The sequence below is a fragment of the Chiloscyllium plagiosum genome, chromosome 17 (assembly GCF_004010195.1).
Source record: "Chiloscyllium plagiosum isolate BGI_BamShark_2017 chromosome 17, ASM401019v2, whole genome shotgun sequence".
Taxonomy (NCBI): domain Eukaryota; kingdom Metazoa; phylum Chordata; class Chondrichthyes; order Orectolobiformes; family Hemiscylliidae; genus Chiloscyllium; species Chiloscyllium plagiosum.
Genome location: NC_057726.1, coordinates 60,031,322 through 60,042,436, shown reverse-complemented (window position 1 = coordinate 60,042,436; position 11,115 = coordinate 60,031,322).

Genomic DNA, 11,115 nt, shown 5'->3' with positions numbered 1-11,115 from the left:
GGTGGTGCCAGTGTAGCTGCGGAAGATGGACTGTTCCACATATCCTACAAAGAGGCAGGCATAGCTGGGGCCCATGCGGGTGCCCATGGCTATCCTTTGGTTTGGAGGAAATGGGAGGATTGGAAAGAGAAGTTGTTCAGGGTGAGGACCAGTTCAGTCAGTAGAAGGAGGGTGTCAGTAGAAGGGTACTGGTTGGTACGGCGAGGGTCGATCTGAACTTTGAGTCAAATGGCCTGCTTCCACATTGTAGGGATTCAATGATTCTACACATTACAAAATAAATAGACGAAAATTAGAGAATCCTTACACAAAATCCAGAACCAGGCTTGTTCACATTTAATTCAAATAGTTTCTACAGATATAAAGCCAATTCACAAAGTAGAGGAATTGGAGACCGAAAGAAATTTAGATTTTTGAGTTGAATTTCTAGAATTGTTCAAAGGATTGGGGAGCTGAAAACAGCTTATCACATCACCTTGCATGCTGAGCAAAACCTGCATGCTTGTTTCCACCATGAAAACTTCTCACCCACTTTTTCAGAAGGTAAAGCCTGAAGTTGATTCAAGATTGCAACTGCTTCTTTTGTTATTTGGAACAAAAGCTACATGTTGGTGTTCAGGTGTCATTCCAATACCCAAATCAAATGGATTGTTAAGAATCTGTGTGGGTCTCACACCATTGAATAAAGCAGTTGAATGAGAAATCCGCCTAATGTCTTCTGTGGACGAGAGTTTGGCAAAGCTAGAAAAGAGTTCAATTTTAGATACTTATGGCAATTCCTTTGGATGAAAAATTGGAATTATTTACAATATTACACCATTTGGGAGAGATTGTTTAACTGGTTATTCTTTGGTATCATGTCTGTACCAGAACACTTTCAGCAGAGTAAGTATCCTGGAAAGACTGGAAGGAGTAATTTGCCATGTGGATGTCATTATAATCCATGGATCAATGAGAAGAAAGCGTGATGCCAGAGTGAGAGCCGTGCTAAATCTCCAAGAAGCAGTATTTTCCCTCAATAATAAATGTGGGTTCTCACAATTGATTATTAAGTTCCCAAGGCACATTGCACATGCATCAGGGGTCAGAGCAAATCCTGAGAAAATCAAAACAATTAAAGAATTTCCACCTCCTCAAACTGTTGCAGAGCTTCAGCAGTTTTTATGGATGATGAATAAAGTGGGAAAGTTTTTACACAACTTGGCAAATGTGAATAAACTGTTACATTAGTTGCTAAGCCAACTCTAGGTCCGTTGTTGGGAAGAAGCCCAACAGATGCTGTTTCAATGTATCAAGGATATTTTAAAACAAAACCAAAGCACTGCAAATGCTGGAGATCTGATATAAAATCAAACTACAGGTGAAATTCATCAGGTTTGGTAGCATCTGCGGAGAAAGAAACAGAATGAACATTTCAAGTCTAATTTAATTCTTCTTTGGAACTTCAGAACTTTTGAAAAAATGTCATTTTGTACTCAAAATATTAACTTTCTGACAGAGTTGACGCTTTGAATCTAGAATGCTTCTGTTTTGAGTCGTGAAGAACGACCTGATAAGGTAGACCTCTCACTTCCCTAGTCCCTCTTATTAAGGAACCATCCATGTAATAAGGTCCTATGACAAAGGCTGATCCTGTAACAATGCAACCACAATATCCTGTAAATAAGTCCATGTGGACAAGGACAGAAGTCACAGGCGTTCAGAATTAGCAAAGCAAGGAGCAAGTAAGGAATCAAGATCGTGGCAGAGCAGCAGGGCTGCGTTTGGGCTTCTGAGCTCGGGACTTGTGCCCTTCCCATCTGCTTTCTTTTCCTTTTTACTTTTGCTCCTTTTTCTTGTTTTCTTTAAACCCTTCTGTGGCCAAGTTATTAGCATCGACACAAGAGTTGTTCATGGAATGGCAGCAGCCTCTTGGCAGTTGGAGGCAACAGCAACAGCAAGTTTGTGATTCCTCCCATCTATTGGGACCAATGGCGGCAGTAGTAGCAAAGCTGCTCCTGAAGGATGCAGCGGAAGCATCAGAATCAGCAATATGTTCATGACTCCTCCCAGCAATTGGGGCAGCGGAGGCAGAGCTCGTCCCTGCGATTGTAGGTAGCAGCAGCAGCAAACCTTCACCCAACGATCAGAGGCGGTGGCAGCATAAGAATCGGCAGTATGTTCCCAACTCCTCTCAGCAATCAGGCCAGTGGTGGCAAAGATCCTCCTGGCAATTGGAGGCAGCAGCGGTGGCAAAGCTTCACCCAGCAATCACAGGCAGCAACAGTGGCAAAGCTTCTCCTGATGATTGGAGGTGGCAGCTGTTGCAAAGCATCTCCCAGCGATTAGAGGTGGCGATGGGAAAGCTTCTCTTGGCTATCAGAGTCAGAGGTGGGAAAGCCTCTCCTGGTTATCAAAAGCAGCAGCAGCCGCTGCAGCAAAGCTCCTCTTGGTGATCTGAGGTGGCAGTGTCAGGAAAAGACTACAGGCCGTGGCTAGGCTACTTCGGAGGCTGTGCGTTCCATACAGCTTTATTGAAATGGGACTTTTAACGTCTGAACATTTTTCTCTTTTTCAGATCTGAACGTTTTTCTTTTCACTTGGCTCTGTTCGTTACTTCTACTTTTGTTTTGTTTTAATTCTGGTTTTGTAACTAATGGCGATTTTGAACACTTTTCAATGTACTCCTGTATTCCTATATTTGAGTACGTGACAATGAATTCTAATTCATCTCATCCTCAGCCACAGGGGAACATCCCTTAGAAGCAGATAGGAACAAAAATTATCATATTGATAGATGTACTTTATATGTCACCTTGGTGATGTTTTCTCAGTTTTTACAGTCATGAAGGTGTCCTTTAATAAAGTAATAGAGTTAGTGCTGTGGAATTATTATAGCAGTGAAGGAAACTATTTAATCCATTGAGTCCTTGCCTGCTCTCTGTAAAACATTTCAATCAATTCAATTAACCAGCAAGTTAGGCACGCAACTCTATTTCCCACAAGTGCCCGTCAAATTATTTTTGAAACTACTGAATATCTTCATTTCCATCACCCTTATACTGACAATTAGACTTGTATGTTATTGCTTATGTCAAAATGAACAGAGAGCTAAGGGCCAAGGTTGGTGGGGGATGGATTAGGGACTGTATGTTTCCTGTGGTATATTTTGGGGGAGATTGCTAGTGTTGGAGACCCCATTTTCAATCTATTGAGAGATATTGGGATTATCAAGAATTGTGTGTTTTCTGGATAATCTCTGTTTCAAATGGAAGGTGAATTACAAAGTAAACTGTCACAGAACTAAGAACCACCCATATGAAATGTTGCTGAATTAGCTTGGCCCTTCCAGCTATGCCAGCCTATTGCCATGAAGCCTGCCACAACCTTGACTGCCTCCCTCCAATGCCTGACTGCCTGGCACGTCTGGAACACACCCTTGTCCTCCTCTTCCCCCAATCCTCACCCAGGGAAGGTTGGTGCTCCAGGCCTACCTCTTTATCCAGTTCCATGCCTCTCTATAATAGTATATTATACAGCATGCAGCATATGACCACAATGCAAGACACTCTGTTGACTTGTATTGCAGGTAACAGCTGGCCAATTAAGGACATCTTCAAAATGCCCATGGCCTGTTTAATACATGTACATATCTGTAGATGGCTTTGATTTTGGAGTCACTGCACATTGTGATTGGATACCAAACAGTCATCAGGTGGCACCACTTCAGAGGATAGCCTTTAGCCCATAGTAGCCACCCACTGACACATAGATACTGGTTTAAAGAGGTGTGAAGAGTAAAGGCATAATGACTGGTGCCTGGGCAAGTTATGCTTCTTGTGATCATAGTCATTCATTGAGTAAAAGCCTGAAAGTAGATACATGGGTACAACTGATGATGGCAAATCCTTTATGCCTGAAATGCCATTTATTCCTCAACGTGGATGTATTCCCATGCCCTCTAGAATAAGGCATCCATGACCTGTGTAATGGCATGATGCAAAATGGCATTGAGATCAACAGCTGATCCTGGAATGAGCCAAATGCATAAAAATTCATTCAACAGTGACTTTGATGACTGCAGGCAGATTTTCATGAGACTGTGAGGCATTAGGTCATTGTGGATCCAAAGCAGTATTTTATAGCAAAAAGCACTCTGTCATTTGTAAGTAGCTGACTCCTGGGCAGTCTCCCTGATGTCATCGGCAGTGCCTTTCTTTTGCAGCATCTCACTGTAATCTCTTGGCTTCTTCCTGAACCAGGAAAATGTATTTGGTGAAGTTCTTCCTTGGTACTCTGCCCATTTGCCAGTGTAACTTGTCCAAATTTAACCCCTCTGCTTGGCACACTTCCATTCACCAGTGCTTCCTCTGCCAAACTCTACTGTCCAAGTGATGACAGCTGCTTCATGTCCCTATCAAAAATTCTGTGATGCACTGTTCATAAATGCATACCTCTCAGTGTCAGTAGGGCAACTCTGTGACACTGATTGAGAAGCTAAGTCTTATCTTTCACTTAAGTATGCTCATCAGTGCTGTGGACATGACAGCTGTACCTCAAGGTGTCTCAGACACTTCAGTTTCTCCTTGCTTGCTGACTGAGTTCAAATAGGGTAAATTTAGAAAACAACAAGGTGGCAGTTTGTGGTAGCACTATGGGTAATAAGAATTGTGTGACATGAAGGACAGAGCATAAAAGCAAGGGTTATGGAAAATAAAGTCAAAGCAGGAAAGAATGATGAAGAGGCAAAATTAAAAGCTCTCGATCTTAATGCATACTATATTTGTAACACAACAGATAAAATGATGACACCAGCGATAACAAATAAATATCATACAATGTCAATCAGAGAGAGATGTGATTACAGGTAACCAAGTCAGGAATTGAATATTTACGGGTACTTGAAATTTAAGAGAAATAGACAGAAAGGATAGAGAGGTAGGGTACTCTGTTAATAAGGGATGATATCTGTAATGAGAAATAGCCTTTTTGGAAATTCAGGGTGTCGTATCAGTTTAGGTGGAAATAACACATAACAAGGGAAATAAATCACTTAAAGGACTATATTATATATTAATATAATATACAGGGTATCCTCACTTCAAGTCAAGTTTGTGTTCCTGAAAGTTGTGCATTGAAGTAGGAAGATTTGATTGCTATTGAAAACCACCTCCAATTAATGTTAAAGCCAGAGTTAGGATAATATTTGCCCAAACGAAAAATGTAAAATTTGAAATACTATGTAACACTGTTCATTCCTAGCTGAAATAACTTACAAAACAAAAAAAACTCACCGAATACAGTAGAAATATTGTATAAATGCAAATTAGACAACACTGACTAGTCTCTGTTAAGCAGTCCCTGACTTGAGATGGCTTACTTCTGCTTCAGCTGATGGGTTCTGAGTTGTCTGGTAGGTTCGATGTGCAATCTCCAGACTCTTCCACATTCAGACCAGTGTTACTTGGAAGATTGCTGTTTCTCTTTTGCCGCTGCCTTCTGAAACAAACCATCTTCAATTTTGGTTGGTTATCATGAACTGCTGAAGATGTTTGACAGCTTCAGAAAGGTTTGAGGAAATATTAAAGCATTTCAGTGGAGATGACTTTGAATGATTTAGAGCCTCAATACTATGCAGTTTAGCTCAGGGGAGGACTTTGCTGTTGTCTTGCCTTTCTTGTCACTGAAGTTTGAGGATCTTTTGAGACACTGTTGGTTTTGAATTGAAGAAGGCATGCAACAATGCAGTGAAGTTAATGGCATTAACAGCCATGATCACCAAATTTAGCTGAGGACTGTTGGATAGCTCTGTTTTCCTTTTCCCAGTAGATTATTTCTAATAGTTAGTGGCACTATTGAACTTTATATTCATTCTGTCCGGGTCACTGTGATGATTATCATTATCTCATCTACTGGATGTTGGTGATTTAGCACACTGTCTTCCTCTTCAGGTTCTTGAGCTGCAATAAGTCCTCAATGGACAATTCCTCTTCAAGGAATGCAAGCAATTCTACCATATTAGTCTCATTCTACTTTATCACAGCTACTCTGCCTCTGCAAGGTCATGAATTCATACGAGGGCCTCACTCTTTGCCATAGACCATTCAGCCACATTGACATGACTCTAACCCATGCACCAGCAATATTGTTGATGCCCTTGAAGTTGCAGCCATGCCAAAATTCCCTGACTGATGCATTTGAAGTATTAATTAGTTCAGGGATGATATGGTGTAGTAGGCCTTGAATATTGCTATTGCTCCCTGATCCATGGACGGTTTGCTGGCAGGAAAGGCATCCTCACATTTTCAGATATCTCATCAAGTCTGATGGGATAACCTGGGCAATTATTCAATAGGAGCAATATTTTGAAGGCAGTATTTTCTCTGGCAGAATGTGTCCTCCATGTGAGGTTGTCATCTAGAGAGAAGTATTTGTAAGGGCTTCAAGACCATGGAGCATCTTGTAATGAATTCACAGAACTGAACATCATAGAGCATAAATATCACAGTGTGGATGGAGTTAGAATGCTATGGAAAGCAAAGGAATATGAAGAGCACATGAACATGAACATAGATTATTCCTTAGTCATATCTGAGTCTGATACATCTATGATTACTATGTATAGTAGTATTTAGTACTAGCAGTATAAAAGTATAAGTAATGTTACTTTGAATTCCAATCCTGAAGAGAGTTCTTACTTTGCCATCTCCTTCACTAGTTGTCTTTGATCTAAAGTCATAGTGTGGCATCAAACCACATGATAAAAGAAAAACCATTCCTGAGACATTGCCACGTCATTCACATTTTCTGACTGGAGTGTCAAATGATGTGCAGATACTCTTTGGAACAACTCTTTAATGGCCCTCCTTTCCCAGACTGGTACATCACTAAGGGCATAAAATTAAAATCTCCTGCAGCATTCCAACCAAGCAAAATAGTCAGGCAATTTTTGGCAGCTTTATATCCTGTGCAGCCTTCTCCTCTTACCAAAGTTATGTTCACTGGGATATACATTTCCAAGTTCGAAAGCATAATCTTTTGAATAGTCACTTTCTTTAATGAATCTCTTCCAGTAGGCAGGGAGTTCATCAGTCCTTTCTGTATCAGTACTAGCTGCCTCCCATTCTAATGTTGTACAAATAGATACACATTTTGAAATGGTTGAATCATCCATGACTTGCACTGACAGTTTTTGGCAGTGAACTCTCACCCTACTTATTCATTAAGGTCTCACAGGTTTCTGGCTTTTTCTTGAATAAATATCAAACTAAAAGGCACCTGGCACTTGGTTTGCTCTTTGATCCAGAATGCCCATGCCCAGTCCTTCCACGTTTGTCCATGATGCTGTTTCAACATCAACTGAAGCTGGCAGCACATTTCGCTTGATTTTGTCAGCATTACTACAGATTATTCTCATTCTGGTAGAGGCTAGTCCAAGTAGTCTAACAATATTAATTGTTTGTTTTCATGCTTCAAGGTAGCTTAAAACATCCAATTTTACTGCAAGGCAAATTGTTTTTCTTTTTTCTTTGCAGTAGTAGACTCAAAACCATTACTTGTGGGCATTTCTGGGTCTTTGATCAAAATGGATTTCAGCAGAAGTCTGGAACAAGGAACTCTAAAATGGCTCTTCTGTCTTATCTGGTCTCTCATCAACTTTAAATAGTGTCCCTGCCTCATCGGTTCTCACAGTGACTTAGATGGCTTAGATTTGTGTATAGTGGAACAAGCCTACCACTAAAATAAATGTCTGTAATTTCTGTACTGTATCTGTACAGCTTCTTGCTACACAATAGCTTGTGTAGCACTATAGATGAGGCAACCTCAGGAGGCCAAGAATCTTACTTGCAGAACGTTCTTCAAAAACATTCACAGATCTTCACAATGTTACCTAAACAAAGTTCTTTGGACGACAGCACAACGGTGCAAGGTACAGGGCACAATGTGATGTTGGTGATGTGCATGTGCAAAATGGCTGAAATATAGAAGTGTGGAGCCTCATGTTGAACACGTACTGACATGTGAACAAAATTGAGAACTGAGGCCTTACATTAACAATACACTGATGCATATGCAGAAACCCTGAAACGCCTGAACCAAAAAGATTAAAGAGGATCTGGAACATTAAAGTAGGGACTCTGCTTTTCAAATGGGACCTGAAAATAAAATGCTGTTGAAGTAAAAAGAAAACTAGACAGAGCAAATTAAATATGGAGGACATGTATTATGATCTGTACAATACTATTATCTGTACTGAAGTGTCTGTTTCTATGCATATGATTCTATGACTGTATATTTTATGATAAAGTATGCCCCAAACAGTGGGAAAAGTGGAAGGACAGTGAACTAATCAACAGGTAACTGGATCTTGGAGGAAAGGCACCAGGATAATGGTGGGCAACTTTAGACTTCATATAGATCGGACAAATTCTTGAGGCTGATTTCGTCAAGCTTATTTGGATCAGTTTTGAAGAACAATAGATTATGCAATCAACTTGAAAAGAGGCTATTTTAGATCTAATAATCAGTAACAAGATAGGATTACACAATAATTTCATGGTACAGGATCCTCAAGGTCAGAGAGATCATAATATGATCAAATTGCGTATTCAGTTACAGGTTGTGAATTTTGGATCTTAAGCTTAAATAAAGGCAGTTATTAAATAAAGGTTCCGCCTAGGAACCCTCCAACCACAAGGGATGAACTCAGATTTCTCCAGTTTTCTCATTTCCCCTCCCCGCACCTTGTCTCAGTCAAATCCATCAAACTCAGCTCCGCCTTCCTAACCTGCAATCTTCTTCCTGACCTCTCCGCCCCCACCCCACTCCGGCCTATCACCCTCACCTTGACCTCCTTCCACCTATCGCATTTCCAACGCCCCTCCCCAAGTCCCTCCTCCCTAACTTTTATCTTAGCCTGCTGGGCACACTTTCCTCATTCCTGAAGAAGGGCTTATGCCCGAAACGTCGATTCTCCTGTTCTTTGGATGCTGCCTGACCTGCTGCGCTTTTCCAGCAACACATTTTCCGCTCTGATGTCCAGCATCTGCAGTCCTCACTTTCTCCTTAATGTTGTTGGGCACAACATAATAGTCTCTATAGAGAGTTGACTCAATAACTAAAAACAGAATCAGGATAAGTGGATCATTTTCATGTTAATAAAATGAAACCAGTCATGTGCCACAGGGATCAATGCTAAAACCCTGCTTATTTATAATCTGTTTATTGTCTGGTTGAAATAACAGATTATATTGTGATCAAATTTATTGATGGTACAAAGGTAAGTGGGAAAGCAGAATCACAACATTACAACAGAGCAGGAGAGGCCATTCTGACATTGTGCCTGCACAAGCTCTCTGAATGAATGTTTCACATAATAACTGTTCTCCTGCATCTTTCCCATACTCCAGCACATTGTTCCTTTTCAAGTAACAGTCTAACTCTCCTTTAAATACCTCATCTGAACTTGCCTCTGCCACATTCAAGCAGAACATTCCAAAATTAATCACTCACTACATGAAAAAGCATTTTGTCATAAAATGTTTATTTCTTTGTCAATGTAAGCATCCTCTTGTTCTCAATCCATTCACAACTAGAAGTTTCTCTCATCTACTTTGCCCAGAGGCTTCATCATTGTGCACAGCTCTATCAGATCTCCTTTCAGCCTTCCTTCTCCAAGTAAAATACTCTATCTTCATAACTGAAGTTCCTTATCACTGGACCATCCCCATCAATCTCTTCTGCATTCTCTCCAAGGTCTTCACAACCTTCTCAAGTGTGGCATCCAGAACTGGATGGAATACTCCAGCTGAGGTTGAACTAGAATTTTATACAAATTTAACATAACCTTGTTCTTATATCCTACGTCCCTAGTAATAAAGCCAAGTGAAATAACTCCACAAAGGCCAGTATCTTGTCACCAAGTCACCCTTTATTTAAATGTGCATACTACAAGACCCAGCTAGCTCAGAGCCAGCTCTCACAGTGAACAGACCCTTTGATACTCCTGTTTACATCTGTCAGCCAGGGTTCCCTGATAGGACCAGGTTAACAGCTCAAATCTGGGATCTCATATTCTATGAGGTCATCTGGCTGACCTTGTTCCAATCACTAGATTCTTCCCCCTCTAAGTCCAGGGACGTATGCCTATTCTTTTTCCTGTACTGGTACACAGTCCTTTATCCGAAATTCTGAAATCCGAAAAGCTCCGAAATCTGAAGATTTTCTTGTGATTTTTTTTTCTCCATCACAAGATTGTTTGGCGTACGAGTAGGTGACCCAACTCTACTCGACCCACGCCACTTAGATGTGATGTAGCGGTATGGCCCAGCACTAGCAGGCATCAATTGTGTCTCAGCACTCGTTCTAGTCACATACAGGTCTGTTGTTCAGTAAGAATTTTTTTATTTCATTGTGAAAATATAATTTATTCTGAAATCTGAAAAATTCTGAAATACGAAAAACAACTGGCCCCAAGGATCTTGGATAAAGGATTATGCACCTGAAACTTCTCCTAGGGTGTTTTCGCAGCAGGTCCAATTCATCCAACTCTGCCTTAGATACTGGCAGCATATACCAGACCATAGCCCACTCTTTCACCCCACTGAAATTCATCTTCTTCAGGCAGTAACGGCATCAAGGCTGCGACCTCTGCCATGTCCATCTCACCCTCAGACGTTTCTTCAACGGTAGGCGGAGGTGGAGAATCCATGGGTTCTGCCAGCCTTGCCAGGTATACTGAGGGGCCGGGTATGTTTGCTCCTGCTCTGTTTGCAAGGCTCCAGATTTCATCTGGTCCACATACCTGTGCAGGACTGTGTCTCCTATCCGAACTTTGTATGTCACAGGAGCTGACCTCGCATTGACTATGCCTCTTATCCATACAAAGCCATTCTCATGGTTTCGACACCATAATTTGTCCCCTGTAGAAAGTGCCTCTCTTGCTTATTGGAGTCTTGTATCCGGTAATGATGTTCTTGATGCTGTTTCACCCTCCCACAGCTCCAGGAAGATTACGTTTAACCTGGTGCGGTATCTTCTCTCCATGAGCAACTCTGTTGGAGCTCTTCTTGTAGTTACATAAGGGGTAGTTCTATAATCAAACAGGAACTGGGACAGTTTGAAACAGAGTGAAGC